This window comes from Prinia subflava, chromosome 4 (assembly GCF_021018805.1).
Source record: "Prinia subflava isolate CZ2003 ecotype Zambia chromosome 4, Cam_Psub_1.2, whole genome shotgun sequence".
Taxonomy (NCBI): Eukaryota; Metazoa; Chordata; class Aves; order Passeriformes; family Cisticolidae; genus Prinia; species Prinia subflava.
In genome coordinates this window covers 2417157-2425866 of record NC_086250.1, presented here as the reverse complement: position 1 = coordinate 2425866, position 8710 = coordinate 2417157, and positions in this window count along the sequence as shown.

The following is an 8710-nucleotide window of genomic DNA, read 5'->3' as shown; positions in this document are numbered from 1 at the left end:
GTTATGCAGTCCCATCCTCCCAGATTGCTCTCCTCAATTTGCTGTTGTTTATAATTTTGGGCCTGAAGCTGCAGTGGAGTCCTTGGTTCTCAGGCTGGACAAGGATTGTTTTGTGTGACTGAACCTTGAGGAGAACCTGCTAACTCTTTGTATGAAGTTCAGAGTCACACACTAAGGCAGTACAGAAATATGACAGCTAAAACTTAAGGCCTCACTTGCATGCATATAAATAAATCTAAAGGCTCTGTTTCATCACTCATCAGGTGTAGCTTTGGGCTGTACAGAGGCTCCCTCATGCACTCCCCTGTATTTTTTATTAATTAACAAAGAAGCCTGCAAAATAACTCCCTGCTCCTGAGGCCTCTATCACCACGGACTGCAATAAGCTCCACCAGCAGTGTTTCCTCTGCCCCATGCCCTGCCCTGCATGGCCCTGGGAGGGGCTGAATATTTTTAGAGCGGGGAGCCCCCACCTTTCCCACCCTGCTGCACAAAGAGCAGGCAGCTCCTCACACACCTCTCTAAATTATTAAAATAGAAATATCACTGCTTTATAACAGAGCTGCAGATGGGTACATAACAGGCCCCAAGCCCTTAATCTTTCATTTGTGAAGAGTAGTACTTCTCTTCCTTACCAAATTAAATAATGATGCTGTGTTCTTCCTTGCAGGTCTAAACCTTGCAATTCTTGGAATCAAAGCCAAGAAGACTATTATTATTATGATATTAATACAGCTACTGCAATACTATCCTAATAATGTCTTCAAATCAAACAACTTATTTACAGTTAATCATTTTCATCCTAGAAAACTGCATGCTCAGACTTAATCAGAGTTATTAAAAAATCTCCAAATACAAATTACCCTGTCTAAGCAACTGATTTTGTAACTCCTGATCAAAAGACTTGCACTGGGTAGGTATCAGAGACAGGATGAACATTTCCTGCTGTTTTTCTGCAGGATCAGGACCTCAAGGTCCTCTGCAGGATCAAGCCTCAAGGAAGGTTTTCTGTTCTCTCCAGTATCACCATCATCTGCAGCCACAGACGACAGGAGCGTCTGTGCTGGCCCTTGGCACAAGCACAATTTTGCCTCTTGACATCCTTGGCTGATTTTATTTTTTTCTGGTTAATTATTTTTTGGTCGTGGTTTTATTTCCCCATCAACCCAAAGATACATATAAGCAGGTCAATGCAAAAGAAGTTTTTGTTACAGCCAGAAAACTGATGCTTAAAAAAGAACCCCACAAAGAACTTGGACCAAATACAGAGACCTCAATTTAAGTGCCCATTCATTCCTACACAAAGGCCAATCATTTAAATCCCAGCAGTCTGAAGGGCTGCTGCACCTCCAACAATGCTGTAACCCAGCCCCTCCCCAGCTGGAATGAAGACTATGAATTCAAAACAAAACAAAACAAAACACAAATGAACAAAAATAAACAAACTGAAAAAAAAAATCCTTGTTATGAAACATGGAAAGTTAGACAAGTTAGACAAGTTTTACCACCACACACTAAAAACTCTCTCGCCCCTCCCTTGACAGAAATCTTAAATTTGAGGGATTATTTCTCTAATAATACAGCTCTAATTGAGTGGGAGTGAAGAATTTCTTTTGATTTGAATGAACAAGAACAGAATAGAATGGCTTTCTTCGAAAGCAGAAACTCTTTATCACAGAAATCTGGACCTGAAAAGCAGTTTTTTCACCTAAACACTGTTGTCACACTTTCTCCCATTGAAGATCTCTGCTAAATCAGTGAAAATAAATGAAATCATAATAATGTCAAATACATTTTATTGTTATTCTAGATACTGCTGAAACCACGTGAAAATAAAACATGTAACCAAAGCCATGTAGTTTGGCGTTTACCTGCACTGTTTTCATGGTATGAAAGAAACCACTTAAAGCTGGGAGAAGAATTCCATCAGAAACTGTTAGCCAGAAGAAATACCCAGATTAAGATCGAACAGAAAGCAGAAAAACAGAGGTGATGAAGAGGAAAGCATACTATTAGGGAAAGAGAGAAGATGACAAGAGAACAAATTGCACCCGGCTAGAGAAAATTGCTGAGCACCATGTTCACACATCGAAGAATAAAAGACTTCTGCAAATTAAATGGCAGCAGCTCTAATTGCAGTTATAATGCTTTTATCTCCATTTTTGTTACAATGACATTTCTAGTGAGGATCTTGGTGCTTGTGAAGTGTTGCTACAAATTACCAGAGAAGCAAAATATACCAGGAGAACAAAATAATTCTGCTTCTTCTAAGCAAAGTGGAGATTTTGCACCCTCTGCAGGTGCAGGGAGATATAAAGAACCTAGGAAAATACCCATAATAATGTAATAAAATACATTTTATACTTTATTTCTTGGTGCTGCACTGCTGTGGCAGTGTCTGTTTTCCCCCTTCAAGACCCTCCTGAGTGTTGTGCTTCCCAAACCAAGCCATATATGAGATTTCCTTTCCCCTTTTTGTTTTGGCTCCAGCTCAGAGCCCTGCCCTGCCTGCTGGGTTCAGGGCATTTCAGGAGCTCTTTAGACAATGCTCTTGGCTTCCCTACCTGAAAATATCAGAATGAAGGGGTTTTAAATGGCCAAAGCCTATGTACACAAAGCCTCACCTAAACATGATGCCCTTCTACTCCACTATTTATTGTCTTTTTTCTCTATGTACTAGATCAGGTTATTTGTGCTTCTCTGCACGAGACACTTTCGACCATACACAGACTGAAAAAACAGCAGCCATCACACAATTCCTTGGAGAAAAAAGATGATTTCAGGTAAAGTACACCTTTTCCCAGTGTCGCTTAGGGGAGGGAAAAAAAAAAAAAGGGGGGGGCAATTTTTAAAGTTAATATTTATCAATTTAAGCATGCAATGAAAGTTCATTGTGTAAATATCATCCAACACACTGTCACAAAATATCAATATAAATAGATGTGAGAAATTAAATCAGTGGACTTTGAACTTTATTTCCTCAAAAGAAAGCAATCCACTAAAATATTAAAAGAGAAAAATCTTGACAGTGTCTGGGAAAAAAAAAGAGACATAAACACTGTATTTAAGATGAAAGTGAGTTTGATGGATTTGGCAAAGCCAGTTATATATTACTGTGCACTCTTATCTGCTCCAGCTGCCCTGGTGCATGTCCCACTGCAGCAAATAGAAACAAAGCCAGCAACTGATGATTAAAATTCGTGATGAAGAGACACACTGGAGTAGAATCCAGTATATTCCAGAGAAAGACTCTGTACCACTTCTCCTGATGACTCCAGCGTGGATTTGAGGCAGACAGCTGCTCTCAATTGCTTTTGAAACCTCCCCTGACGTCAGTGAGGAAACAATGTCAGCAAAAGATGGACGGTAAAATAAGAGGAGCTTTAAGAGCAACTGTGATTTTGGGTGTTTATTTTTAAAGCACTTTGTTGCTTCCAGTGGGACTGAGATGAAAAATACATTTACATTTAAGAGGATGAGTTCCCTGTTTTTCCTGCCTCTCTCCTTTCTGGATCCCTCATTTCTCATGCCTAACTTCTCATTTTCTAATTACACAGAAGTCATTCCTAAATCTTCCCCTGCTTTCCCCACCAGTTACAATTCCACTTTCCTTCCAGTTTACTAAAGACCAGCCCTAAATTCATTCTCCTAAAGCATTGTTATCAGGCTTTATAGATTTATCAGCCTAAGGAAGAAAAAGGAAAATTTAGAAAAGAATATGCACTAAGTTTAACACATTGCAATTTAATTTTCACAATCAAAAGACCTACAAGTATAATACTTTCTTATTAAAAGTCCACAGCTGACATCCAAATAATACCAATATTCTATGGGGGTCACAGAAATACATTCGGAAGGTTGGAAAGCATCTCCAGCTAAAGAAATAGATTTAAGATCAAGAACAAATTATGCCATAATTAAAGGATGAATGGCAGTACGCCCTGCCCACAATCTCAGGAAAGGTGGGGCCTGACATCTTAATTCTTTCATAACAGCAGACAGTTTTTCAAGCTTTCTTATACTTCTAACAGTGAAAAGAAGGGGAAAACCCCTTTGTTTTCTCTTTTTACTTAAAACATTGTTAAGTTGGCTGTTTTTCCTAAAGATATTTAAAAGGTGCATTCTTTGTAACAGGACTGCTGTCATAGTCCAGCTTTGTTATTAATTTGATCTCCTGAATAAAAGAAAATGAAATTGTCACTTTACCTGCCCTGAACAGGTTTGGGCACGTGGTTGTCTTCTCTTGCCAAAGAAGGCTGTAAAATTCCATTTAGAAACTGATCTGCAGACAGTTACAGAACCCCTCCTTTTCACCAACATGCACCAACCATACTGGAAACTCTGCTGTGAGATACAAGTCTGTAGACAGATGAGAAAAGAAAAATAAATTTGAGCTTGGAGTGTAACAGTGTAATAAAAACAAACAACTCTGTTTACATAAATGTGGCTACTTGCCATTTCTACATGTGTGAGCCAGCCCAGGCAGCTGGGATAGCCCCAAACTCAGAACTAAAACACAAAGGGAACACTAATTTCTGTCACTTCACCCCCCAGGAGATGCCCAGAGCAGCACCTGGGCAGAGGCAGGTGACAAAAAGGCAAAGGCACTGTTCAAGTCTGTCCCTGCTGGAGGACCACTGGCCTGCTGTTCACACAGGTTTATCAAGAGCTATTCCCAGCTGCAGGGTCACCTGAGCATATTTACAATCACATATTTACAGTCTTCTGCTTTTAACTCATACCTCCCAACATTAATACATCTCCTCCTTGACACAAGAGCACCTATTTTAATAAGGCCATTAAATAAATTAAATACAATTCTCTTGTGGCAGCAGTGACAACAGCGAGCCATCATCCACCCCATTTCAAAATGAACTATTCCCAGTTGCTAAATCTAAATATCTTCTCAGGTAGTTTGTTGGATGCCACCCTGGCATAGCTGATTGTTCACATTCACAAATGAGGGCCTCTATCAACACCTCAGAGGGCAAAGAGCTGGACTGGTGCCAGACATCTCCTCATCCATCACAGCTTTCCTGCACTCTTCTCCAAGAGCAGCCACCCCCGCCTCCTTTGTAAGGCTAATCTCAGGTGATCCAAGCTGTCAAGGTTCTTATCTGGATCAAAGGTGTTGCCTCAGCTCTTTTCAAAAACCTGCAGGGGAAGAGCTCCAAAATTCAGAGATGGGAAGGAAGAGGGGAAAGGTCCTAAAAGCAAGGAAAAAGCAGTCAGAGTGCACAGCTGGAGAACTGGAGAAAGCCCGTACAGGATTTAACTCCAGGCTCTTCTGAATGCAGTTGGAGTATGTGCTCATGGATGTGGCAAATGAGTGTGTTAGGCTGCTTAAAGAACCACTGTCAAAGGTATTAGTGAAAGCAGGCTTTACCAGAAATTGGTAAAGATGTAATTTAACAGAGTTCAGTGGCAAGGCTGACTCCATTACTTACTACACAGGTGAAGCACACAAGGGAAAATCAGATTAGAGTCAGTTAAGAGTAATTTACATGGAGACCAGGGATGCAAAATAGTAAAGGTGCAAAGGGTAATGATGCAAAAGGGTAAGGGTGCAAAAGGGCTTAGCAGCACTTAATCATTGACTAATTTAATATTTATAAAGTGATTCAATAGGATTTATTACAATTACCAGAGTGACCTAATGAGAGGCTTGAGATAGCACTGTTGCTGCTGTGCTTGAGAGGGTGCTGGAATCAATTCAAACGCATGCACACACAGACACAGAGATACCTGTATCTGCCTGTACAAAGGTACCTGTTAAAAACTCCCCTCGACTGCACTGAAATCCTCACACTGGGTGCCTTTGCATCTCTCAGTGGGTGGAGGAATGGAGTTATCAGCTCAGGCCCTGTCATCAACTTTTGGCTCTCCAAGGGTCACAGATGTGAGGGCTCATGAGCTCTGAGAGGAATCTGAGAGGTGCTGGCACAGCTCACTGTGGTCCAGGAGAGCTCAAAGGGCCCCACCTAGGACCTAACAGGAGTCCCTGAGGTTGTAGAGCAGCCCCAAAGAGAGGGGAGCTAAGGCACCACCATACTGAGAAACAAGACACAGCTTGGGATGCAGTGGACATAGCTCTGGTGATTCTTTCCAGTGACTTTCTCACCCTGCCCTCAGAGTTTTGGTGAAAAGCTTCACTTCAGTGTTACTGAAATTGGTGTCTTGCAACCACTCCAAAGGCAGCTGCTGCAGGGAAATTATTTCAGTAATTACTGAAAATCCCCAGCTTGTTGATAAATTTGGGTACTGTCCATTGCCCCCACTGAGGGGGGAATCAGTCAAAACATTCTACAAATATCTTTCTCACAAAAAAAACCTTTCTTCACTGTGGATGTACCACTTCCTACTGATGTTGTCAGACCCATGAACATGACATTGTGCAATCAGACTGACAGAAGCAGTTCCACCTCAGCCAGAGCAGACCTTCCCTGCTCTAAGTTACTGGGGCTTGCTCACTTCTGTTTTTAGAGACAGGCTGAGAGTATGCAACAATTCAGAAACACGCTGAAGACCACGGCAGGGTAGGGCATAAAAGGGAAAAAATTTGGGTGCACTGACTGCCACAGGCATCCTACATGAAAGCTCCTCCTGCACAATGGTCACCTCCTGCACAGTGCCAGCTACACTTTGCACAGCAGTGCCACATTCACCCTGCCCACACCCACAGTTTGGGGGTGCACAGGGCTGGGTGCCCCGGGAGAGCTCCAGGGTGTGACAGGGAGGTGACTCAGCCAAAGCACAGGGATTTAATTAATTGATTCATTAATTAAGGGATTACATCCTCCCTTCTGCTAGGAGAGACTGAGAGAGCTGAGGAGCCTTAGTCTGGAGAAGAGAAGGTTCAAGGAGGGTTTTGTCAATGCATATATACAATCCTTTCAAATAATTTTCAAATACCTGAAGGGAAGTTGCAAAGGGGACAGAGCCAGGCTCGTTTCAGTGGTGCCCAGTCAATGGGCACAAAGTGAGACAGAGGAAGGTCCCTCTAACCATTACAGAACACTTTTCCACTGCAAAGGTGACTGAGGGCACAGAGGTGTTGTGGTGTCTCCCATCTGCACACAGCTCTGAGCAACCTGCTCTCAGTGGCCCTGCTTGAGCAGGGAAAGGGTTCAAGATGAATTCCAGAGGTCCCTTCCCCTCTCACCATTCTGTGCTATGTCTCAATCTTCAAATCTTCACCCATGGCATATCCTGAAAAGGTGCTCAGTGTACCTTTAGACTCACAGGGAAAAAAAACCCCAAGTTTTACTAAAATATAAATAGCAATAGTCACCTTCTTAACAGTACAAAAAAATCCCATTTGCTGTTTCACTATGGTTGCAATCAATCCATGGCAATGTTTTGTCAGCTGTGCAGGAATGGACACTTGTGACAGGTTCCTTAGCATTGGTTCAGGAAAATAATGCACATTGTTTCCCCAAGGAACCCTAACAGCTGGGTATACTCATGCTGGGGCTTTCTACCTAAAAACTTTCACCTCTGAAGGCTGGACCTGATGGTCTTGGAGATCTTTTCCAGCCTTAATGGTTCTGTGATTCTGTCTAGACTAAACACTCCCAACCAGCATTGGGCTGTCCACGTAAGAGATTTGCGTTTTTGCATTTCAGCAAAATCTGATCAAGAAGGAGCACCATTACTCTCTAGAAAAGTCACTCCAGAGGAGGGACAGGTCCAAATCAAACACCAGTAAACTTCCAGTCAGGTGATAGGAACCCATGGGCACAATTAACAAGGATATGGACAAGTCACCACCTGTGTCTGCGGGCTCTGACTCACCAAACAGCCAGGCAGGGTGCCCGAGGGAGTTGCCAGGCTCTGCAGGGAGTGAAATCACCATGACTCAGCCAAAAAGCTGAGGTGAATGGGCTCCAGCCACCACCCATACTGCATCCAGCAAATAATAGCAGCTAAAAAATAATTAATGCCTTTTAAACCCTCATAAAATCAGGTTTTATATGGCTTCCAACGATGAGTTGCCCTTCTCCACACAGATAAAGAAATCAGAAATGTTTGAACGTAACAGAGTCCTTCCAGCAGCTCTCCTCTGCCAGCCCATGCTGTGGCTGGGTTGCCAAAATCTCTCCCTGCTCCTCCCTGGCCTGCAGGAAGTTCACTCCAAAATCATTAATGTCACAAATAAAGATTTACAGGGAGGAAAATTGTTGATGGCTGTGTTAAACAAATAGGTAAAACGATAAAGGTAATTATGTGAGGTTTATACCTTCCAGACCAAGATTTGTTGCAATTAAAGTTTAATAGCCCAATCTCAGAATTTCCTAGTCTATTCTCTACATAATTTTAGTCAGCTCCTATTGCTGTAGCACCCAAATGCCTTAAATAAAAAAATAAGTAATATAGATATGACATAGACTTGGTATAAAATCATTTCTATGTAATTGGAGATCAGTTTAAGAAGAATAGTGTGGCCCTTTCTGGCTTTAGAAACAATGTACCATTACTAAATTTATAAAATCTCAACAGACTTTTTTTTTTCTTTTCTTTTCTTTTTTTTCTTTTTTTTTTTTTTTTTTGGTAGGTCTTTCTCTTTCAGGTCAACAAATTCAATATATCTCTCACAGTAGCTTTGTCTTTTTCTTCTTTTGGGTGGGGTTGTTTGATCTATGTGTTTTCTCATACTTGTTTTCAATAGAAGACACCTCCTCTTGCTGCTCTAGTTTGACCATACTGGAGT